General features: G+C 35.6%; 1 long non-coding RNA gene across 1 annotated transcript in view; it reads right to left on the bottom strand.

Moving 5' to 3' along the window:
* Positions 1 to 27047, bottom strand: part of LOC115866469 (uncharacterized) — a 1106684-nt gene that overhangs the window by 235341 nt on the left and 844296 nt on the right. The gene's annotated exons all lie outside the window — the stretch shown is intronic.

The raw sequence follows: 27047 nt of genomic DNA on the forward strand, positions 1-27047 counted from the left end.
AACAAAAGACTGCTTAACAGTTACTATTAAGCAATACATTAGTAGATCAATTAAACAGAACTTCTTTTTAATGAATGTGCTATACCCTTGTTGCCATAGAAACCTGGAAAGAAAAAGCTTCAGAATGCTAATAGCATGAGAAACACAACAAAATATTTGTAAACATACACCTTGAAATTTGTATGATCAGTTAAGTAATAAAAGGGTGATGCAAAGAATTTCCCAGCACAAGAGGAAGGACACAATTCAGAATTCAAGGTATTACATTAATTTTTTTCATTATGCAGATGAGCCAAGAAGCTGCCAAACATGATTATGGGTCACACTCACATGCATTAGCTAATATAAGGAAATAGTCTGCTTTCACAATTTGAAAGAAATTATATCTGAAATCATCTAACATTAAGGGCTAGTGAAAAATTCATGTAGGTTATTTTTCAAAGTGAAGATGAAGTCGAGATAGGGTTAAAAACAAAAATATTAAAACCATTATGCCTGTAACATTTCACCAAAGATATAATCTATAAAAGCCTTTTTTTTAATTTATTTTTTTCTTTCTCTAATTCTCTTGTTTGAAACCTCTTTTACCCCTTTGTTTTGGTGCATACATTAATAATATTTGATTTGGCTTAAACAATTCCTAACAAACTGAAATGTCTGGAGCTCTATAGACAAATACTCTTATTAATGCAAGTACAATTACTGAATTGAACAAGAAAAATAATTTGGGCCACTTTAGGTTCCTGACTTCCAATGATAATTACTCCAATTTGGGTGATACTTTAAAGAGAAACAAAGCAGCTAAATAGCAATTCTATTCAGCAAAGAATTAATTTCTTCTCTATTCACTATTATGACAGAGTATTGGATGCTTTTAGAATCTAATAAATCAGAAATTCCACAACCATTTTGTACCGAATTTCATTCATAATTATTGCAATAGCAATTGGGACAAAGACATTCCAGTGTCAGTGAAAGAAAAGATAAGATAAAGAGCTTAGCGTTGCCCAAGGACATAAGGTTTGTATCCTGTGCTTAGGAACCTACAAATCTGACAAAGCGTGATTCTCCCTGTACAGGGGGCCTTGGCTATTCCCTGATTAGAGAGGAATAAAAACCCTTTCTGTATCCTCTCCATTGTGTTCGCTCAACCTGAGCTAATTACCAGAGTATAGTTGAGTTCCTGCCAATTTCATGAAGGTGGCTGATGTGTTTTCTGCTTCAGAGAATATTGACTAGAGATGAATGTTCCAATGATACATTCTTTTTCTTATGGAAAATCATGGTATTTCTCCAGAATTTTGTCTTGAGATGTAAGGGGGGTATTATATGTACCATGTCATCTTGTCAAGGGGTCCATACTTTCTTCCTGTCCCCATATTTAGTCAGGCTCTATCCTCTGAACATTTGATTAGAAACTGGGGCTATTTTATAATCATCATATATTACTTGATCATCCCAGGTATTATGAACTGGGAATTAATCTTTCAAAAGCCTGAGGGAAATAAATTATGTGAGAAACTTCACATTCAGCCTATATATTGAATTAAAACAGCAGCCAGTTGCCTGCAAGTGTATTCTCTTTAAAATAGCCATCTACCAAATACCCAAAATAAGAGTTAACTTTTGTCATATTTGCTTTAAATGTTTCTTTCTATACAAGAAAGAAGCAAACCATTACACTGTAATTAAATTACTTTTATCTTTCTGAGGCTTAAACATTTCTTCCATCCCAAGAGGCAGCCATGATCTTGAGCTTGTTTTGTATCAATTCAAAGCTAAAGTTTTATATAAAATTACTCATAAATAGCATAGAGAATATTTTGTGACTAGATATTGATCTCACTGTATTTTATTTTTTTAATTTTTTTCACGTTTAATCATAGAAATCTAATTAGGCCATTCTAGCATAGTACTTCTGAACCTGACATACTATATTTTATTTATTTCTTAGCCTATAAATAAATAGATAATTTTCAGTTTTTCATTATGCAAATATTCTGCATAGAACATCTTTTGTAGATGTCACTTTGTGACCTGTTTTGTAGGTCAACTGGGAAAAACATCTAGAAGTGTAATTGTTGGGCTCATGTAATTCAACCTTCCTAAATATTGTAAAATTCATCTTAAAATGCTTGTACCAATTTTTAACTCCATAATCAGTGAATGAGAAATCGAATTCTACCCTTCTCCCTTCGTAACACATGCACATAATCATCAGTTTTTATTATTTTCAGCTTTTAATTTTTGCAAATCTGTTGGTTGCAAGCATGACACAATTAGTTGTTTTAGCTTGCATTTTTGTGATTGCTGGTGAGGTCAATTATCTTTTCCTGCTTTTTTGGCCACTAGGTCTTCTTTTTCTGCTTATTCATGTTTTTCTTTTTGTTTTCACTCTAACCAGGTTCCTATTTACTGGATTGTCTATCTTTTTCACTTTTATTTATAGGAGTTATTTATGTATTTTGGAAAATTATATTTGTACATTATATATGTGTCAAATATATTTTAACATCCTTGGTTTTAAACATTGTTTGTGGTGTCTTTTATGACACCAGACTTTTAAAAATCATTCTTTTCTTCATGTGATTTTATTCTTTCTTTGAGAAATTCATCCTATTAAAAAAAAAAAAAGCATTGTCTTACTTTTCCATCTAAGAGTTTAAAGTTTTGTTTGTCATTTAGGTTTTCAATATTTCTGGAATTCATTTAGCTTCATGGTGGGAACAAGGGATCTAATTTTATTTTTTATACCACATGGATAGGTGATTGTCTCAACACCTCTTGAATAGACCATCTGCTTTCAAAGTCCTCAGTCCTATTCTGGCTGCAGGGGAGGCCATCTTTTCCCCAGGAGGCTGCCCATATTCCTTTCCACATGGCTCTCTCCATCTTCAAAGCCAACAGCAGCAAGTTGAGTCCTTCTCATGCTTCAAATCTTTCTTCCTTTCCTTGCTGCCTTTCTTTTCTGCTTTTAAGGGCACATATGATTAGGTCAGGCCCATAGAGAATTCTCCTATTGTAAGTCAAATGTGCTAAATAATATGACATAATCATGGGAAGTGATATCTCATTGTATTAACAGGTTCTAGGGATTAGGTGGCACATGTCTGGTTGGGGGGAGGAAATGGGTGTCAACTTTTGCCTACCACAGGTGTACTTAAGAAAACTGATTTTAAAAAGTCCATGAAGAAGGTAACGTTTTTGACCCAAAATAATTATTATAGAGTACTATTTTAAAGTGAATGTGGATGTAGTTCTTTCCTGGAGAAACACTAAGAACTAGTGTCTTGATTTGCTTCTATTCTCTGTACTAAACTGTCATTTTATTTATAGAGAAACCTCACTTTATTTCATGATTAACTACTCTCATCACAAGTAGTAGAATATAGTGTTTTCTCAGTAGGAGATAAGTGTAATACTTGAGAATACTTGGATGCTTTCTTCTGTGCAGTCAGGGCTTGGAATAAGAGGTAGAGAGACTTATTGGCAAGTGTAAAGCTACAGGGCTATATATTGTCTTTCTGTTCTAGAACCGCAGTAGAGGTAAGAGTCTCTGAGCCTGTAGGACCCCCATAAATGGTATTTGACATGCGGGTTGTTTATAATGAAAACACATTCTCTTTTTAAAGCTTTGAACATGGAACTATTAAGATCAAGAAATGTGTGGACACAATTGGGATTTATAAATAAGAAAATATGTATAATAATGGTATCCAAGCATGTTTTGTAAGCTAAAGTAAAATTCTCTAATTTCAACTGGAACAACTTCAAAAGCCAATAAAAGTGTCAGCAGATATAAACAGATCTTTAAAATAATTTTTTTACATGTAAAATTATGAAATTAGTCATACCTTGAATTTATGGGTGATACCTGATAGGAAAAAAATTAACTCTATATTAGTTATATATCAATTTTAAGTACTATCCATCATGATTTCTTTACATATACATCATCCACTTTGTGTAAGGGCTATGATACCTCAAAGTTCCTGAGGCTCTTTTCCTTCTATATTTAACTGTAGTATGAACAGGAAATACAAAATTATTTTAACAGCAATCTTAGAAACTCTTAATTAGTATTAAAATTATACAATACTCTTAAAAAGTATAAGGTCTGCATGCATAATGTAGTAAATTTGTTGTAAACATCCTAGGACTTAGGTGTTCAAGTGAGTCTTCTTCAAATAATTATTTAGAATATCTATACAATTTTCTTTATTGATGTTGCAATTAAACAGCATATTTTTTTAAAGTTGCAATTAAGCAAAATACTTTTCTAGCAAATTCATTCAAGTGGATATTTACTCCCAATCATATACTTTATTTTACTTTATATTATTCATTTTTGCTGTTGGGGTAGGTGGATGCTGTTCTCAGAGCCTAGACAGCGTTTGTGTTAGACATTCTCACTAGTAGCAATACTTTTTTTGGAGAATTTATTGCCTTTATTACACATGTTTAATTTAACTTGCTATTAAGCCTGATTTGTAAGGTTGATGAAAAAGATATTCTTGGTCTCAATATATTGTATAAACATCTTTCTCTTGTCCAAAGTGACTTCCAGATAATGTAACTTCCAGCTTTGTATAAAATCCATTATTCCTTTGTAACCCATGCTCCTTGGCTAACCCAACTGCTACTTCCCCTTCTATTTCTACACACTTCAAAACTTACTAGCTGTGTGATTGTAGACAAGTTGACATTTCTAAGCTTCATTTTACTCTTTGTACCTACCACATATAGTTTTTGTTTTCTGGAACATGGGTCTTTTTTCCAGGATCCAAAACTAAGATGAAGAGTATTAATATGTTTGTCAGTTTCATTATGGAGTCCATTCAAGTGCTGGACAACACCTATGGACCACTCATATGTCTTGCATGAAGTGCACTTGAGTTTAAAACAAGACTTACAAATAAATGTTTGTTTTACAAAATTCTAATAAGTAATTTCTTTACTGGATCTCTAACAGATTAATTACCAGCATCTTTTGAAAGAAACTTTTATAAAGTTAAGAAACTTCCATTATTTATCTAAAACTCATTACTTTAGATCTAAGAGTCTATGTGCACAGCAAGAAAGTCAATTAGCTCCACAAAAAAACCACTATCTGTCCTTATTAAAGAATAAGTAGTCTTTGCCAAAGAAAAATATAAGCTATAGTGTTCCTCCATTTAACATGAAAAGGAAACCATGGAGGTAAAATGAAATAGTGGAAAAGGCAAGTCCTCAGGGAAAATAATAACCTTACTCTATGAAAACAATTTAATTAAAGTCCTGGTTAATTTTTTATTCTAACAGCTGATTCTCTCATTCTCTTATTTATCAAGTTTTTACTATAAAACTTTCTGCTTCCTTTGGATTCTTAAGTTTCAACTTGATCTAAGTAGAGGATAATAGTTTCAGGTTTTCATAAACACATTCATTATTACAAATTTTATTCAACTGTTCAAAAAAGGCATGAAAGGGTTTATAACTCATCCAAAATATATTTTAACCCTCTTGGCCTTTCATTAATAGATACTGAATTGAGCCACTTTAATAATCCAGATACGATGCTATGAACATTTGCATACTGGAACAGAGAGAGTGTTTTTCTAGAATATGGCAATAGATATGCCCTCCTTCTCAAAAATCCCATAGGAACAGCTATAGGATACAGAAGAGAAGTCCTGCTACCACAAAAAATAGCTGTGATAGCTTTCCAATGTTTTCTACGTGACAGAAGTCCCAGGAAAAAGCAACACTTTTCTGTTACACATCTGTTCATTTAGATATCAACAGGGAATACTCAGACTGTTTCATATGGTTGGATATATAAAAGGGCTTTGGATCCTCTTTTTCAGCTCTCAAGGGAGACCAATTTCTTAATACAGAAATTTATGAAGTAGGGTCTAGAAATTCCTCTCACACCTCAGTTTTATGCTGTTTAATATCTTCTAGGTAAGTTAAAATGAAGTAAATCTTTCGTTCAAACATAGTTCAACAAGCATTCTGATTCACTTCCCCCTCCTGAAATAGGCAAACAGCAGTAAAAGGAAAAAGTTGTATATGGGGGAAAAAAATCCCTTCATTTTCAATTAAACAAGAAGATATCCATAACACCAAACGCCAAACTGGGAAAGGAGGCTGGCCCAAACTATGAAGTTTAAAATTGAATAAATGAAGATGACAAGGGACACAAGCAGACATTATTAAGAGTAGCAGCACTTGTTTGGAAAAGCTTATCCTGTGATATGTTTATTAAAATAATAAGATATATGATCTTGAGAGGCCGGCAGGAGAAGCTGTGAACGCCCATTTAAAAATTCAACTGCACATTTCAGAACAAGAAGGTATAACTGTGGAAGAAACTACTTTGTCTCATCATTTGTACAGTCTATGAGCCAACATGCTGCTAACGGAGACCATTACAGGTACAACACCATGGAGAGAAGGGAGAAAGCAGCCAGTGATAAAGGGATTCAATGTGAGATGCTTAGATCACCAACCCTGTATACATGATTCTAAGAAATACATTCCAGCCTTGACTACTATGTTGAATAGCCCTGAATCCTTTATTTTTTACTGAACAGTTCAACAAAAGCAACTCAAATTTATATTCTTTAGCCCAAGGCCATCTTGCTCTAACTATATTTTCCTGTAGGGCTTAATGTTATCACCATACTTCAGAGCTTTCTGGTTCTCAGCTATCTTTGACTCCTTTTTCTGTCTTGCTCCTTAATCGTCCACTAAATGTTATTACTTTATCTGCTGCTATATCCTTCTTCGTGTTCCTTCCTTTTCTCTCCATAGCACTTAATTATTTCCTAGTCTATATCTGTAAGCTTCTTGGCTCTGTTATCTCCTCTGCTTAATCTGTTCTGCGTAGTGACACCCAATGTGAGTTCCTAAAACATTCTAATATTTCTTTCTCTCTCTCTCAAGAACTTTTCTTAGGCTTCATTAAAAACCAAAATGGGGCTTCCCTGGTGGCGCAGTGGTTGAGAGTCTGCCTGCTGATGCTAGGGGACACGGGTTCGTGCCCCGGTCCGGGAAGATCCCACATGCCGCGGAGTGGCTGGGCCCGTGAGCCATGGCCGCTGAGCCTGAGCGTCCAGAGCCTGTGCTCCGCAACGGGAGAGGGCACAACAGTGAGAGGTCTGCATAACACACACACACACACACACACACACACACAAGTGATTTCTGAAAGTGCAGTTATGGTGTCTTATTCACATTTATTCTTTATGCAAGGGCAATTATATTAGGTCCTTCATAAAATTTTTTTTTTTTAAAGAATGAAATCTAGTACAGCTGTTGAATGAATAGTATCAAACAAAACATTCTATTGGAACTCAGAAATGGAAGACAATTTTTGAATGCAAAAGTTTGGGCAAGACTTCATGAAGAAATCATAGACATTAAACAAGAAAAACTGAGAAAATCTGAAAAACGTGCTATACAGGGTTACTCCCCGACAAAAGGCTGAACAGATTGGAGTGGATGATTTGGAAGTTTCAAAAGATTGATCTTTGATAGCACATGAACTGTTTCGTTTTGGTGGGTTGTTTTTTTTTTTTTTTTTTTTGCGGTATGTGAGCCTCTCACTGTTGTGGCCTCTCCCGTTGCAGAGCACAGGCTCCGGACGCGCAGGCTCAGTGGCCATGGCTCACGGGCCTAGCCTCTCCGTAGCATGTGGTATCTTCCCGGATCGGGGCACGAACTCGTGTCCCCTGCATCGGCAGCCGGACTCTCAACCACTGAGCCACCAGGGAAGCCCCAGAAATCACTTTTGAAGTGCAAGTAAGAGCGCAACAGGCAAATGATCTAGTCATTAAAATTTAATGTGTTGTCTTTTTTTCACACATATATATATATATATATATATACATATATACATTTGTGTCTATGTAAATGTGTATCAAAATATACTTTGAGTCCATTCAAGGCAGGAACTATATACAATAACATTTGTGGTGGTGGGTGATGATGACATGTTTTGAACTAATCGAGAAAATGAATATTTACCACCTATGAAGTTCTGTGCTAGGTGGCTTAACTGAGCTATAGCAAAAGGATAGTGTCTGTGTGTGTGCTTTTGTTTCTGAGATTCTAATACTATATGAAACTTCTTTTGGAGGCCTTCCTTTTAGTTTACTTTTAATTGAGCAGCCCAAGCGTTGGAGGAGAGTGAGAGGAAGAATGAGAGAGAATAATAACTAAACACCCCAGTTTGCAGACTGAAGACTAAAGCGCTCCTTTGACACATCTGTAAGAACATGGTGTCTAGTACAACAGGCTACTTCTGCATCTTTCTCTATCTCTATCAAATACATTCCTAGCCATCCTTTTCCCAGTTTACCTTGTGAGCCAGGGGATTTCTCCAAGGAGGTGCCTAGGAAGCCCCACTGGTTTAGGGGAAGCTCAGGCTGTCACTGAGATGGTGCTTGTCAGTTTCATCAGGTCAGACACACACGACCTGTCTGAGTCATGTTCCTGGTGCAGATCTGCCCTACATTTTCCTTGCTTTTTTTTCATTTCACTGACTTCTCAGTTATTCTTATGGTGATTGCTCCAGATCCTGAAAAGCCCTGGAGACCCAGGCTGCTATGGGGGTTAAACAATTCTAGTTACCTATTAATTATTGAAAAAAGAACTGTGCTGCAGCAGATTCTCAGAACGAAAACATTCTTTCACTGACAAAGGGCAAAGGCTGTCTTTCTGATGACCAGATTCTGTTTCCCTTCCACACACATCTCTTAGACAGCAGACTCACTTTTGCTATCTCTCCTCCCTTCTGGGCTGCAATGTGTTTTAACTCCATTTCTCTAGTATGGAAGATTGGGACAGAGAATATAACTTAATGCAGGTTTTGTGCCTATTACCTCAGGAAGCAAAAGCAGTATATGGCAGTCCCTTGGGAGAGTGCAAGTGCTGCCATGTCAAAATTCATCACAGCCCTAGTTTTCTTCACGTCATGGCAAAGTGCCAGCTCAACTCTGGCTCAATTCTCTTGGGTCCAGAATCAATTGGCAAGGGATGCATTTTAAAACTCAGGAATGCATTTCTTGTATGCCCCTGCTTTTTTAACTTTCATGCATGTTTTATTCACAAGTCAAATAACTCTTTTTATATGCATGTATATCTCATGCAAGTGTTATTTATTTCCATATGCTTCCAAATCAATAGAGAGAGATTATTGCTCTACGCACACACGCACATGAGTGATTCACTAAAAGAAAAATTTTTTTTCTATATAAACCTACTGATATGTGGTTTCTTGTTTGCTTTTTCATAAGTTTGTCAGGCATTGGAGAAACAGCTTACATGTCTACAGTATTTTGTAGGAATCTTCCTGAGATAAAGTATTATGATGTTTGCAATGACTTTTCAAATTGCTCACCAGAATAGACAAACAGATGGGTAGATGATAGATAGGTAGATAGATAGATAGATTGATAGATAGATAGATAAGAGAGAATTTATACATCACGAGAAAGAATGAACACGAGAGAGAGAAAGCAAATACGGCATAATGTTAATAGACAGTGAATCCAGGTGAAGGGTATACAGTATTCATCATACACTTTCTTTTCCTCTGTAGGTTTGAAATTTTTCAAATAAAAGATAGGGAGGAACATAGTACTCCATTTAGACACAGCATAACTTTGAAGAACATTGGAAGATCTTTCTGAAATTTTAAAGAATAGAAAAGACACCATTCGTCTAGAATTGAGCTTTTCTGCATGCCCTGGATTGGATTCAATGGCTTCTGGAGATTCACCTTGGTTCTAGGCCACTTTCACTGAACTGGAAAGCTACAGGACTCAACTCAAATATGGACTAAGGATCAGAACATCACTAGGGACTGGGATGAGGCAAAGGTATTGCAAAGAATAATTTAAGTCAGAAGGAGCTTCACTTAGCTCCTATTTGATAGAGAAACATAGAAAGGAGTTTTTAAAGGCTGGCCAACAACAAAGCCCAGGAAAAAGAAAATAAAAAATGGCTTCCGCTCAAACTGGCATATTATTAAACTATCCCCTTTCCAAGTCTGTAAGTAGGAAGGAGGGATATGGGGGTGGGTGAAATAAAGGCTGCATTAAAAAAAAAAAGAGTCAAATCTTAAAGGGTCCTTGGCGAGAATAAAATGAAAGAGGGGTGGCATTGTGCTCTTAAATCAAATTGACAATCAATCAATGCTGTCAAATCCAACCTAATAACAGTCACTAATCCACCAGGAGAATGTCAAGAAAATGGAAGTTCTTGTCACTCTTGTGTTTGAAATTTGGGGCTTTCCTTTAACATCTAGATTTGAGCTGCTCTCAGGATAAGTAAAAGGAGTTGGAATAATAGTGCAATTCTACATTCAGGGAATCACTTTGCTCCCCTGCAGGAATCAGAAAACATCCTAGCGTCTGAACCAGCAGACTTTTACTGGTTGACCATGCCAGTAAAATCCAACAGCACAAAGTTTTCAAATCTAAATTACTGTAGAAAGACTTCTAGAAACTACTGCACAGCTGTGCAGACAGTAAAGATTTGATTTAGGGAAGACATGAAAAATTAAGTTTATTTCCAAAATAATCCAATAAGCATTTCTTGAGAAGCTAATATGTTCCAGGGGCTGCTGTAGATACTGAGGATATCCTTATATGGAAGGCAGGTCTGGTGCATAAGGAGAGGTGAATTAGTTATATGCAGTTTCAGGTTTTTTTTTTTTTTTGGCGGTACGCGGGCCTCTCTCTGTTGTGGCCTCTCCCGTTGCAGAGCACAGGCTCCGGATGCGCAGGCTCAGTGGCCATGGCTCACGGGCCCAGCCGCTCCACGGCATGTGGAATCTTCCCGGACCGGGGCACGAACCCATGTCCCCTGCATCAGCAGGCAGACTCTCAACCACTGCGCCACCAGGGAAGCCCCACAGTCTCAGTTTTAACGATTGCTTCTGTTGGGTCATGGGGTTCTGGTTATACTGCAATGTCCAGTTGGCTTCTATGTTAATAGGGACTATTATTGTTGATATGTTGGAGAAACTCTGGAGAACTTGAATTGAATCTAAACCCTCTAGGAACCCCTGGAATGGATTAGAGCCTCCAGATGAGACCCAGTAACAAATACAAAGATCAAGACCTCCTTGAAATTAAAAATTTATGTAGGTTTAGAGTAACCATTTATGAGGATGTATTACCCAATCCCTAATCTCCCTGAAGATTCCTTTAACCTCAGAATAATAGGCAAAATCCTCTCAATTTTATGGCATCCTGGAGTTTTTATTACAGCAGTGACAGGATACTATTATTGAAATACTAATTTGGGTTGTTTTCCCCAAATTTTCTCTTTTCTTCCCTTGATTTTTTTCCATCCCCATACAGGCGGCAGGTAGGCATTGCGCATTCTTTGGTAAAAGGATGTGATATAAGAAAACAGTGGAAGAAAGGAAATCTGTCCCTGCCTTTCGAGTTCCAAAATTTTAAAGTTAACAATCTTGGAGAACATCATGAATAAGACCACTCTACCCACTTAGGGACCAGAAAACTAGTCTCTGCTCTGTGGACAATAAAAAACTGAGCGAAGGTGTCAGTGAGCCCCATATAGAGGGGTCTTGCGTCTTGTTCCAGTGAGGTCCTGAACAGGGGCCAAAACTCAGAAGGGTGTGGGGTGCAAGAGCAAAGGAGACCTGCCCCTGATTACCTGGTAGAGTCCCAGGTGGCACAAACCTCAGGAACAAAATAGCTACATAGGCAGAGACGCAGTGCAGTTGCTTTGATTATTCACATGCCATACAGTCATAATGATGATGATGATGGTGATAATAGTCACTTAAGTTTGTATGATGTTTTATTGTTTAAAAATTTTTACATTAACATATATCTCTTTGTACATAACATGTGACTGCTACAAGGGACAAAAAGCAGTTGGTATAATTTATTAATTACTTAGCAAATCATGCCTTTACGCTGTCATTTTGGTAGAGAATTTTATCTCCAATTTTAACTAATGCTAATACTGAGCTGCGTTTTGCATTAAAATTTTGAAATGTTCTCTGGGTAAAATAGACGGGAAACTATGCCAGCTCAACCATGAAACACTTCTCTTTCAGCACTGGAAGAGCAAAGTCAGGGACCTGCCTGCTTTGGCTTGTGGCTAATTGTGCCACGTGAATAGGAGCAAGATGCCCTCTTCATAGTAAATCTTAGCTTACTAGAGGTCTATACAGAAGTCTGCCATTCCAGACAAGATGTGAATCCAGTATTGAAACTTCTCATTTGAACATTCCAAATCAGTCTTTTACCAAGAAAGTCCTGTCCATTTAAAGAAGTTGCTTGTTGTCATATTTATCCCCACCATGCCAGTAGAGGACAGCCATATGATTAATACTGGGGAATCTTCTTTCTTAGTCTTTAAAGAGAGAGAGAAGGGAGAGGGAGAGAGGAATCAGTATATGTTAACATATGAAAGCTTTTGAAAATAAATTTTCATCTCCTTTTAAAATTTGAGTTCATAGAAATTCCCCTATCCCTGAAAAAATAATTTAAAGGTAAATTTAATTACATATTAAAGGATGAGAGTAGTGACACGGATAATACAAACATGTATATAATTTTTTTGTATTTTATCTAGTAGAATTTTTGTATCACGATAATCGCAACTGATGATCAGACAATTCATTCCCAGCAAAATAATACAGCCTCAAAAGAGACCATCCATGAAGTGTCAATTCAATAAAATGGAATATCATGAAAATGATCTCAAGAAACATTTATTGAGTATTCATTATGTCCTGGTTTTTTGGTGATAAGAGAACAAGTAAGACATCAAACATGACAGTTGCCTATCATGCCCAGTGACACTTAAATTTGAGCTGGAAATAGATCACTCTCTGTGATAGAACATGAACAGTTTCAATAGAGATGGCAAAGAAGTGGTATATGTCTGGTTTTCAGTGAACACCTCAGCCTGCCTGCAAAATAAGAAGAGGGAATACCTTGCAATCTTCTAGGTAGATTAGCTGGAGTCCTTACACAGGTGAGTTAGAATAAAAAAGAAAAGTTTTGAAAAAACTGTCCAATTTGAAAGCCAGATTTCCTGTGGGTAATCTGTTTAGTGTATAAATAAAAGTTGTCTTCAGTTTAATAAGACTTTACAAAATAAACCAATTATACGTGTTTGCTCTTCTCTGAGAATTACCATATATATCATTTTATTAAGGATCTGCATCACTGTGAGAGAAGATTTCATACAGTTTTCATCCACTTTTTCCATCTACTTTTATTCATCATATCCCCAACCCCAAGGAACAAAGACGTCTACTCAAAGTTCACACAACATCTCAGTTGTGAGAAAAACAAATGATTGAGAAGAATATGCACACGAGAAGAACTAGGTTTTCTCTCTCCTCCAAGACCACGACATACAAAATAGATGGGAAAGAAAAGAGAAAAATGGAGCATTGTTGATTCTGTATGCTAGAGAGTGAATCAGGGTCATTTCCCCATCCCACTATGTGCAGGCCTATGAGGTTGAGAAGACCTGAGGAGCTGGAGAGATTGGTACACACACACACACACACACACACACACACACACACACACACACAGATTTTTCTTAGGCAAAACAAGATTGAGAAAAATGTAACAAGGCTTAGTCATCTCTGGAATAATTGATGTAAAATCTCTGCCTACACCACAACCTGTCAGCCAACACATAGTACTACTCGATTGGGAATTCTGAATGTTTTGTTTGATCTTTTATGTCCCACAGACCTAATTGTGATGTGGTTTATAATTTTCTGTCTCCAAACATGCTCTTTAAAAATGTGCTGTGATTAAGAGGGTGTTGCCTCTATTAGATACTTTCCTATGCATTTAACATTTTTTATGCTTTTAATGTTCTTCTTTCTCCACCACCCATTCTTTTTCTACTCCTATTCAACATCTCTATTACTTAAAGTCTAATTATTCTCACATTTAATTCAATAGAGGTTAATAGATCAATTGGTGGTTTCTTGTGATGCTTTTCATATTCCTAGTCAATATTTTTGAATTATTATTTAAAAACATATACATTTTATGATTAGTTAAATAATATATGCTCATTGTACAAAATTCAGAAAATACAGAGAAGCAAAATGAATATAAGGAAAATCACTTATCATCCTTTACTTAATAATCATTTTGGTGTATTTTGTTTATTTTCCTTCAAAATTCAGTACTACAGGTATATATAATTTGAGACCCCAGTCTTTAAAGTGTCTTCTTCACTGATATGAAAATTCTTCAAAATTACGATTTTGAAGAGGCTTCCCTGGTGGCCCAGTGGTTAAGACTTCACCTTCCAATGCAGGGGGTGTGGGTTCAATCCCTGGTCAGGGAGCTAAGATCCCACATGCCTCGCAGCTAACAAACCAAAACATAAAAACAACCAGAAGCAATAGTATAGCAAATTCAATAAAAGACTTTAAAAATCGTCCACACCAAAACAATCTTTAAAAAAGTACTTTGTTTTAAAAAATTATGATTTTGAAATGAGAGGGTATTTTATTTAATAATTCTTCTGTTTGGGAATCTTTAGGTTATTTTCAGGATTTTTTCTATTATAAATGACTTTGTTGTGATTATCCACGTACATAAGTCTTTTTCTAAATCACTGTTTTATTCAGGGTGGGTTTCTAGAAGTGGAATTACTAGGGTAACAGGTATACATAACAAGCTATCCTCCCACAAGCAATGTTTGAGAAAGTCTTTCTCATGAGTTATGAAAATCATCAATTTCTAAATACAGATTTTAATTTGGATCTTTTGATGATTATGGTGATAGGACATTTTCAAGTTTAATGGTCACAGGGACTTCTTTTGTAAATTGTCTGCCATGTCCTCTACACACTTTTTCTGAATGGTCTTGCTTATTGACTTAGAGCACCAACATTCTATCATCATTTTTTTGATTTCTCTTTCATATATATGATCCATGCCCCTAGTCCCTCAGCAACTTGTTCTCCTCAAGTTATTTTTTTCTTGGTCCAAATTCAGCCAGTAATTTTTAGGATTAGCCTTGGAGCTTGTCATGCCCGATAAGCTACCTCTTGGGAATTCTTTGTGGATATCACTTCCTTCTCATCCTCCAAATCAATTACAGCACCATGGTGAAGAGAGTGGTCTCTGGAAGCAGACTGACATTCTTCAAATTCTGACTCATCACTTTCTAAATATGTGACCTTTGCAAGTTACTCAATCACATTGTGCCTGTGTCCTCATCTGCAAAATGGGAATAATAGCTCTTCCTTTTAGCATTAGCACAAACCCAGCTGACACGTAGGAAAGTTTTCAGTAAATGTTACCTATTATTATCACAATAATGCTACCTGTTGTAACAATTCTTCATCTTCATTGGGAATTTCATCCATTGAACCTACTTCTTTTATGTTCCCCAAACTTTCTTGCCCAGTCCTAAATTTAGATTCTATAGTCAGCTTCATTAATAACCTTACTTCTTTATTTATTTTCTTTTCTCTGCTACTGGGGTATATCCAATACCAACAAAGTTAAAACTATTATGTGGTGTTATGGACCAAAATTGTGTCCCTTCAATGGTCATGTGTTGAAGCTTTAACCCCCAAAATGACTGTATTTGTAGATAGGGCCTTTAAGGAGGTAATTAAGGTTAAATGAGGTCATAAGGGTGGGTTTCTAATCCAGCAAGACTGATATTCTTTTAAGAAATAAGGCACCAGGGACATCCATGCATAGAGAAAAGGTCATGTGAGGACACAGCGAGAAGGCAGACCTCCTCAAGCCAAGGAGAGAGGGCTTAGGAGAAACCAAACCTACCGACAGCTTGATCTTGGACTTCCAGCCTTCAGAACTGTGAGAAATAAATTTCCATTGTTTCATCACCCCGTCTGTGGTATTTTGTTATGGCAGCGCCAGCAAAATAATGCATGTGGTTTCACTCAAGCACGTAAAAATCTCTATAGAAAATTAATTATAGATTGCATATGTATAAAACATTACATACTTATGTCAACTGGTCTTACTCAAATTCATGATTATACACATCTTCTTTGTATTCACCATTGGCCAAGCAGTCATACTACTTTTGTGTCTATGCTCTCTGCTCCCATTGAAACTGATCTTGTTAGTTTCACCATTGACCTCCATCTTGCTAAACCCAGTGGTCAGTTCTCTGTCCCTGCAATCTTCTTCAACCTCTTAGGAATGCCTGACATAGTGAAACACCTTTGCTGAAACACTTTGCACGTTTTTTTTTTTTTTTTTAATTGGTGTATAGTTGCTTTACTGTGTTTGTTTTTTGATGCCTCATTCTTTTACTTTTCCCCCCAATTCCAGTGGTTATTCCTTTTCAGTGTTTGTTGTTATTATTTCCTCCTCTTCTTCCACCATCTAAGCATTAAACGTTAAAGACATGGGTCTAATCCAGGCCTCCATCCTGGCTCCTGTTATCCTCTCTGTTTTTACTTTCTCTATAAAACCTAATCCTATTCTACAGATAAAGTAGCATTTATTTGTTGATGGCTCTCAACTTTACATCTCTAGCTCTCATTTCTTTGCCTGAACCATAGACTTATATAGCAAATTGCTTAATTGCTATCACCATTTGTATAAAGTATTTGGAGATAATTTTTAAAACTATCTTTTTATTACATATATATATATATATTTGTGTGTGTGCGTGTGTGTGTGTGTGTGTGTGCCCCGCGGCATGTGGGATGTTAGTTCCCCAACCAGGGATCAAACCCGCGTACCCTTGCAGTGAAAGCATGGTGTCTTAACGACTGGACTGCCAGGGAAATCCTATTTGTATATGTTTGGAATGGGGATGTTTCTGGGTATGCTCATTCTGTCTTCCTGACCTGGAAATCAGATGATTTGGTAAGAAATGGACAACTGTAAGAACTGAGACTCAAAGACAAATTTTCTATAGGCTTTCTCAAGTCCCTAGGTCATACACTTAAATTGTCTTATATAAGCTTCCCGTAGAATAACCTGTGAATTATTACTTAATTTTCTCTAATTTTATATCTTTTAGGGATAATTTTAATAGAAAATTGCTAATTTTAGGTTATCTTAATAAAGAGGGTACCAATAAGTCTTAAGTTTATTCTTTTAACACATATTAATATAAATGTATTATCTCTAGGTATTTTGGTTGGTGCATTTAAAAAGCTGATGGATTATTTTTAGGTTGTTTCATTATTTTTCATAATGTTTCAATAATAAGTTGTTTTAGGAATCTACAAAATTCTTTAAACCCAACTTGGTTAAGAATGTATAAGATTGTATGCATCTGCAAACTTTAAAAATGCTAAATATATTCATTTTTTTAAATGAATAAAAAAGCATATGTTAAATTAGGGTGTACAATTTCACATAGAAGAACAAGCAAAAACTGATTAACACTTGCAGAATTACATGCATTGATCAAGATAGGATACACCTTTGTGTCTATTTATTTGATCATTCTTACAAGTAAATTGTACATATTTTCATAGCTACTTTATACAATAATATCACATAACTATTATTTATGCCACTAAAACAAATTTAACTGACAGATGAAACAGTAGCAAAAAGCTCTTAAGGTTTCCAGATAAATAATTTACAAAATGACTATATATTTACTCTGTGGACTTTAATGGTATGCCTCTCATTTAAAATATACATAATAAATAGGTGCAGCTAGTTTACCCAAATATGTACATGAATCTGGGAATAATATTTTAGAAATATAATCAGAAAATCACCCATATATACTTATCGAATCTCAAGTAGTCATTTTTACATATTTCTCCCTTTCAAATTTCTTACAGGAATAATGTAGAGTGTAAAGCTCTCAAAAAACCATTTTCATATAATAATAAAATTGGGTAAACTCAATACAAAGATTGACATTATGCAAATAAACTGTTAATATCACACTAGAACTTACAAAAGACCTGAAATTTTAATTTTTTGAAAAACTTCCCTTTTATCTATAATCAAAATGCTTGTCTCCAGAACTGGTTCAAGCACATTCAAAACTAAACCACATCTCCCTCATTTCTTGGATACTGCAATAGACTGAAGTATATCTAGGTAGCAGAATCCTAAAAGAAAAGGATCTAAGCAGATTATTTAATTTAGTACCTAGACTTCAGCTAAAATGTTTAGATTGGTCAATTGTTTTCTTGTTACATTTCCCAAAGTATTGTTTTAGTATTTTGTTATTCTGATGATCAAGAAATTCTCATTAATTACTAACCAAATTTTCTCCTGAATTTGTTATTATTATTAGAAAAGCAATATTTGGAAATAGAAATTGAGTAATTACATATAGTTAAGGTCATTTTTCTTAATTATACATACTTAAACATGGAAGGGAAAGAAAGCTGTAAGGATATTAACAAGACAGCTTTCCCGAGGACTGGGTGTGTTGATGTGCAGTTTTGCACTGATCAAAAGTCCTTGTCAGAGCAGCTGAGAGGGCATTGATATCCGGCCACCTTTCACCTGACGAGCTAAGATATGTGGGTCCATAGAGGACTGCCTCAGCCTAGGGAAGGGAGGATATTTTTTGGGGGTTCAGGGGAGAATCATGGAGTAACCCTCTGCTAGCCAAACCAAGAACCTGAAGACTGTGTCTATATAGGAGAGGCATCCATTTAAAACCTCATAAATCAGAATTTCTGCTAGCAGAGTGTCAGATATCTGTTTGTGTGCATTTAGGAAGGGAAGGAGTGAGTAAAATGAAAGCAGGAGTAAAAGGCTGTATAAGTGACTCAGCATAGTCTAGTTTGAGCATGATTTATCCTGAAAGGGTTGTCAAATTTTTAACTATTACACCAGTGCTGAGTGTACCTGGGAATCAAAACAAAAAGGAAAACAAGAAGTAGACATCACAATCTCTTTTCCAGACTATACTACAAAGCTGCAGTAATCAAGACAGTATGTACTGGCACAAAAACAGAAATATAGATCAATGGAACAGGATAGAAAGCCCAGAGATAAACCCACACACATATGGTCACCTTATTTATGATAAAGGAGGCAAGAATATACAATGGAGAATAGACAGCCTCTTCAATAAGTGGTGCTGGGAAAACTGGACAGCTCCATGTAAAAGAATGAAATTACAACACTGCCTAACACCATACACAAAAATAAACTCAAAATGGAATAGAGACCTGAATGTAAGACCAGACACTATCATAGTCTTAGAGGGGGCTTCCCTGGTGACACAGTGGTTGAGAGTCCACCTGCCGATGCAGGGGACACGGGTTTGTGCTCTGGTCCAGGAAGATCCCACATGCCGCGGCTGGGCCCGTGAGCCATGGCCCCTGAGCCTGCGCATCCGGAGGCTGTGCTCCGCAACGGGAGAGGCCACAACAGTGAGAGGCCTGCATACCACAACAACAACAACAACAACAACAAAACTCTTAGAGGAAAACATAGGAAGAACACTCTTTGACATAAATCACAGCAAGATCCTTTTTGACCCACCTCCTAGAGAAAGGGAAATAAAACCAAAAATAAACAAATGGAACCTAATGAAACTTAAAAGCTTTTACACAGCAAAGGAAACCATAAAGAAGATGAAAAGACAACCCTCATAATGAGAGAAAATATTTGCAAATGAAGCAACTGACAAAGGATTAATCTCCAAAATTTATAAGCAGCTCATGCAGCTCAATATCAAAAACCAAACAACCCAATCCAAAAATGGGCAGAAGACCTAAATAGACATTTCTCCAAAGAAGATATATGGATTGCCAACAAACACATGAAAGGATACTCAACATCACTAATCATTAGAGAAATGTAAATCAGAACTACAATGAGGTACCACCTCACACCAGTCAGAATGTCCATCATCAAAAGATCTACAAACAATAAATGCTGGCGAGGGTGTGGAGAAAAGGAAACCCTCCTACACTGTTGGTGGGAATGTAAATTGGTACAACCACTATGGAGAACAGTATTGAGGTACCTCAAAAAACTAAAAATAGAGCTACCATATGATCCAGCAATCTTACTCTTGGGCATATATCTGGAGAAAACCATAATTCAAAAAGATACATGCACCCCAGTGTTCATTGCAGCACTATTTACAATAGCCAGGACATGGAAGCAACCTACATGTCCATCAGCTAAGGAATGGATAAAGAAGCTGTGGTGCATATATACAATGGAATATTACTCAGCCATAAAAATTAATGAAACAATGCCATTTGCAGCAACATGGATGAACCTAGAGATTGTCATACTGAGTGAAATAAGCCAGAGAAAGACAAATATCATAGGATATCGCTTATATGTGGGTACAAATGAACTTATCTACAAAACAGAAATAGAGTTACAGGTGTAGAAAACAAACTTACAGTTACCAGAGGGTAAGTAGGGGGAGGGATAAAGTGGAAGATTGGGACTGACATATACACACTACTATATATAAAATTGATAACAAATAAGAACCTACTGTATAGCACAGGGAACACTACTCAGTACTCTGTAATGACCTATATTGGAAAAGAATCTAAAAAAGAGTAGATATATGTATATGTATAACTGATTCACTTTGCTGTACACCTGAAACTAACACAACAGTGTAAATCAACTATACTACAATAAAAATTAAAACAATAAAAAATAAAATAAAATAACAGAACCAGAAAAACCACTGTCACAGTTATGACCAGATGAATACAGGCCTGTCCCCAGAATTGTTTTTATTTTGATGAAACACCACTGGGTAAGTATTCAGGGCAGCCCTAGTAAGGGGGATTATAGCCCCAGTTATGCTATGAACTTGTCATATGACCTTGAGCACTGTTGTCTGACCTTGCTGAGTTCAGTGTCTTATCCAAATGAGTTGTGGTCTTGGTCTGGCAGCACTATTTGGTTTTAACGGAACTATAAATATATAGAAAAGATGAAGCAAAATTTTACAGTTGTTCAGTGGAAACAACTTAGAAATGATATTTGTTAAGACTTTCCTGGGATTGTACTTCTTATTATGATAGTTTCACCATATTTTTCAGTGAATTCAGAAATAATAAAAAAGTGATGACATCATTCAAACCTGTCACTGTAAATTAGCAAGAGCCATTGGTCAAATTAGAGGGCATGCAATGGGCAAAGAAAAATTAATTTGAGTCAAATGAGCTTTAAAAATGAAGCAGAATCAGAAAATGGACTTTCAATTTGATTGAGAATAGTGAAAATCATTACAATTCGTTATTTCTGTGTGGTTGGAAATGTTCTCCACTCTAGTGTGCTTCAATCAGTTTTCAAATTCAGATATTATTTGATTATTTTTTTAAAAAGTGTAATGCATACTTGGTAAACAATATTGAAGTCAATATTTTTGATAACAGATAGGACTTCTCTTAATGGAAAGAGTAAAAAAATCAAGTGTTATTTTGAAGTTTCACAAATAACACAAATTACACAGTAGTATAGCCATGGCTATAAATTTTTAAAATATGTGTTTTAGTGCTTATGGCAATGTTTATCTGATTTAGAAAACTTGTTTTGGCACAATGTACTCTGGTTGCATTAAAAATAATGAACAGTGATTAACTCAGTAATTTAGACTTATTTTTAAGTATAACTCTAAGTTAGATTTCGACTAAAATACCATTTAAAAAATATATTTTAACAGTTTAAAATCCCCTGAAAATGATATTTTCATTTACCAAAAATAAGTGTTAATGATTTTAGTAAAACTTCTGGATTGTAGAAACAATAATTTTAGAATATAAAAATGCTTAGTATTAAATGCAAATAATCCAAAAGTGTCAGATACTGAGCCTCCTGGATATTCCAACCAGGTTAATCAGAGATCTTCCATCTATCAGGTGTAGTACAAAGCAGACCCTTCAGTCTTTGGGATCTACACCTAGTTTAGGGTTATATTTCAGGAATGTATCAACAGCATTGTGTTGGGTGCAAGAGTGAAGAGGACCTGGTCTCTAAGCTCTTATCACAGATTGGAAATAGGAGTGCTCTGACCTATGTTATTTACCTAACTTTCTAAGTCACCAAGGAAACCACACCTAGACTTCAATGGGGCACTCAACTCTATTGTTTCTACTTTTAGGATCTTCAAGGTAGAGTTCTTCTATTTGAGGGATGAGAGGCTCAAGTTAGTGTGCTTTGAGAAGCTGGGGAGCTACATTTGAAGGGCTAGTCTTCCAGGTAGCTACCCTAATAACCAAAAAAAAAAAAAAAATGTAGAGCCTGTATAAGGCCAAGTGGAAAAAAGAGATAATGGTTATAGTAGCCATGTTAAAGAGGGAAGGTTTGGTTATCAGAGGAGGAGAAAAAGGATTTCGAAATGTGTAAGCCATTAATACATAAACCATCTTAAAGTTGGGTCACTAATATCAAATTTCCTAAACATTAATTGGTATGTAGGTTTAATACAATAAGGTGAACACAGCAGAGAGATCTTTGCACAAAATTCTTAGCTCTAGTTTACACCTGTTGACACATGAGCTACCTGACCAGGAGGGGAAGTCTCAGCTAGACTGGAATTGGCACTTGGATAAGTCTAGTGTGGGGAGCTGAATTATCCCATTTACTTGGGGACTGAGATGCTGGCAGTGCCTGCGGGGGACTTCAGCCCATGTAACAAACATGTAAGAGACTTCCCATTAAGCTACATTCCAGGGAGAAGATTGTCACATGTAAAATAGTTCCAAAATTTACTCAGTGCATATGGAAAAGAGAAAGACAACTCATAAAGGATGTTTAGCTGACCAACTCACCATCTAGATTTCACAAGGCATCACTTGCCAGTGGTTTGCTGAGATGGATCTCATCAAATATACAGATTCTGTTAAGTGTGAGAGGCTGCCCATCTATTCCTTAGTTGCCTTGTATTCCCTTTCTTAGTTTATAACTCACAGTAAGTATGTCTTTCCAGTTTAACAGAACACATCTGTATATGGTATACTCAACCCAACGGGGTACATGTACACAGAGCACCCTTATACAACTTATTTTTACCTCTCTGAATGGATGCCTTGGGTGTTTATCTTCTTGAATACCCTTCATATGAATATCCCCGCCCCCTTCCCACCCCTCAATAGCTTCAGCAGATTCAAGTATGGACGACAGTCAAGTATGGAAGAACCACAAGAGGCTGGTGGTTTTGGGTTCAATGAGAGTGGATACTGGCTAGTGAGGAAAATAACTGTGTCAATGTGAACCCAAAGGACTTTCTCCCTAAAGTCTCTAACATTTTGCTGTTTAAAGGTGAAACAGAAGGAAGGAGTATTGTCTCTGCAAATTCGAGGTTGGTCAGGGTGAGTTGGCAGGAACGTGCACTGCAGTGGTTATGTATATACAGCTAAACTGATGCTAAAGCCAAGACAGGGACAGTGGCAATGAAGCCCAGCTCTCTGGACTCTCAGGTTGTACTAGTGAAGTTCCAGCCACACCAGTGCCTGGTAAAAGGGGGAATAGACTTCCAATGTGAACAAGAGAGGCTACAGAAGGAAGGATGCCAATGAATTAAGTGGAGGTAACATTTTCTTGAAATTCAGATGGAGCCAGTCATCTTTGCTGTGCATGCCAACTGAATTTAATAGAACAAGGGGAAGTTTTGTTTTCACTTTACAATAGCCTCATTGGCAAGGGTGACATAGATGTGAAGAGTGAAGTACTATCTCAGTGGCACCATAAGAAAGAGACAGTGGTGGCAACCTAGCCTCAATGCACTTTGATGTTCTCAGGTGCAGGGCCTGAGTCCTGGAGTGGTTAGCTTTAGTAGAATGCAATAACCCAGACCAACTAATGGTCCCATGTAAGGGACTTGGGGAGAATGCTCCGTGTAATTAGGGAGGAAAATACCAGTGCAGGGACTATCCTGCTTACCTGAGTAGGTAAAAGTTCGGAGCTATTAATGATCATATATGCATTAACAGATTTGAAAAACTAGGAAAACAAAGCAAAAATTAAGTTCTTACAAAGAACTGAGTTTAGTAAAATATAGTTTTATAATATATAACTTATAATATAATTTTATAGTTTTTCAAAGAGAGATGAACTTATATTTTAACTATTTGCTGGTTAACATTGTTATTGTTCATCCTCTATGAATTTGCTGCTGTGAAAATCTCTTTTTTTTCCTCTGACTCCCAACCAGCAGAGTATTAAAACTAATAAAAATAATATTTTGCTCAGGTTAAATACATCAATATTTCAATAAATGCAATAAAAAGAAATATAATTTTAACACATCATATTGGGCATATCACAATTTTGTTGCTATATCTTTTAATTTTTTGTGAAATTTTATTATGAAAATGTTCAAACATACCACTAAGTTGAAAGACTTTTACAGCGAAGGCCCATATGCCTATCACCTAGATTCTACTACCAGCATTTCACTGTATTTGCTGTGTCATGTATCTGTGTATCCATCTACCTCTCTGTCTACCTATTTTTATTTGGATACAATTCAAAGTTATTTCAGCTTTTGAAAAACCATAGAACACTTACTGGATTATCAGTAATTGCTTATTCATCATATAAACTTTAATAAATTCTCAAAATTTACCACCAGCAATTACTATTACCAATATGCTAATATTTTACTATACACACCTATAAAATACATTTAATATATTTGGATTTTACTCTACAAAATATTTTAGTACAATTTTTTAAACTTAAGTTTGTATCATAAATATTCTTTCATGTAACTATTTTTCTAAATATGATATTTATGGATACAGAATGTTCTGTTTTAGATATAAATTATAGTTAGCTGACAGTTATTTAGATTGTCTCTGTTTTTTATGTAAGACTATTGTGTATGATATTGTAGGTCATATTTTTGTATGGGTCTTCTGGTTTCCTTATGGTATAGTCCTGTTACAAAATTACATTTGATATAGATTTTCAACTATTTTCTTCCGGGAAACTGCATCAATAGATGCAACCCCACAGGTGTGAAGAATGTTTGCAGCCTGACGTTTTGACCAACATTAAATGCTGATTATTTTGTATTGCCATATTGATACATAAAAACAATACCTCATTTGGTTGATCTTTGCTTTTCATTTCTTTGCTTACAAGTAATGTTAACTATAGTTTGCATGTTTATTGTCTTTGAATATTTTCTTTGGAAAATATATCATTTTTCTATGTGTATGCTTGCACTTGTATGTCAATGTATATGTGTCTGTGTGCTTTAGTGATTGTAAATGCTTTGCATGTAGGAAAAGTAACTTTGGTCTGTACAATGCAAATTACTTTCCCATTGTGTTTTATGTCTTTTATTTTAGTGTTTAATATTTTTCTCTTTTTGACTGATTACTTTTTTCATAGTTATCTTATATCCTTTAAAATATCTTTCATTCTCTGAGAAAATATAATGGGTGTATATACTTTTAAAATATTTATGTTTTTATTTTTCTAGACTTAACTGCTTGAACCAATTGCTGTTTATTTTGTATGGTGTGAATTAGTTCTACTAACTGGACTAATGCATTTCTCTTCTGGAGGAAAAAATTTTTCCTTTGTATTCATGTTTGTCATTCAACATTACATCACTTTTTACATATGTTTAAGTTCTAATTCTCCCTATTCAAAAAAGCCCACCTTCCACATTTTCCATCTTCTGATTAGCTCTTTTCTTCATTTTACACTTGAAACACATGCTTTTCAAGTTTGTCCACCATTTGGAATTGATAACCTGGTTGTTGACCAAAATTTCTTCAAGCTACTCACATTATGTTGGTCAATACATGGCATTTTGGTTTGCAGTAAGGGAATTCATGTGAGTATTTCAAAAAGCTTTTATCACATTGTACCTGACCTTTCACTTCTATAATAACCAGTCACAACTCCTTTAAGCAACTCAACCTGTTTCAATTGATTGCCAAAAAAAAAAAAAAAAAAAGCTTTCCTTTTTTAGCTACTGTTTTCTTCCTTTTATCCCCTAACCTTGATATTCCCAGTTATTGTCATGCCAAATCATGTATTAAATTATAGTGAATTGTCCCCAAGTTTAGAATTCTCTATATTCGTCCTCTCCTTTTCTTTAAACTTTTGCTGAAGACTCCAGAAAATTGACTGCAAAGACTAGAAATCCCAATGACCCTTTTGATCTCTGTTATGTTTTAATGGCACGTATTATATGAAAGGGAAAGAAAATCAAAAGTAATTCACATATAGTACTACAAATGGAATTGCCATCCTACTAACAAGAAATAATAGAAAAGCAGAATAATAATGTAGAAATTTTTAAATAACAAAATGCACACTATCTTGAGATACGAACTAAAGTTTTTTGTTGATTTTTTTCTCTTGAGACTCACAATCTAAATCTCTTCTCTTTCCTGCTTATGGTTTTCAATCTACCATACCATTAGTGTGTATATATGAATTTAATATGTTTTTCTTAACTGATCAACTAAACTGGCCTTCAGTCCCTATTACCTCAGTGCTGTATAATCTTAATTTCCCTACATATGTCAAAGTTTTAGAATATATAAATTAAAATTCCTAGTTACCAAAGTATATGAAAATTATAATTTGAAAACTGCCATGTAGACAAGAAACCTGGAAAAAATTTTCTGTAGGTTCATGCAACTTCCTCCATACTGGCTGTGCTGTGTTGCATGAAAATCTAGTCACCAGTGGCAGCAGCCAGGTCAGGCAACAGCACATTCCTGTTCAATTTTCCCAGACACATTAGCCCTGTGGGTACCACTGTCAGCAATTTGCAAACAGATTTGGGGCATCCCCACCTATACTTGAAAATTGAAGAATGATCTGTGATGCTATTATGTTTCTCATTGTATTGTATTATTACTGATATTTAAGAACTCTTCTTGATTTCTGAAACATCTAATTTACTAAACTCATTCCTCTGTTTTGTTTCTTTTTTAAAAAAAATTTTTGTAATTGATTTCTTGGGGTTTCTGGGTAGACAATCTGCCCATATTGCATTTTTTTTTTCCTTCCAATGATTATATTATTCTTCATTTACAAGAACAAAAGAGTTCACCTCCCATCCCCCGACTGTGCTGGCCCACCAGAGCTGGCACAAGCAAA

This window comes from Globicephala melas, chromosome 3 (assembly GCF_963455315.2).
Source record: "Globicephala melas chromosome 3, mGloMel1.2, whole genome shotgun sequence".
NCBI lineage: Eukaryota > Metazoa > Chordata > Mammalia > Artiodactyla > Delphinidae > Globicephala > Globicephala melas.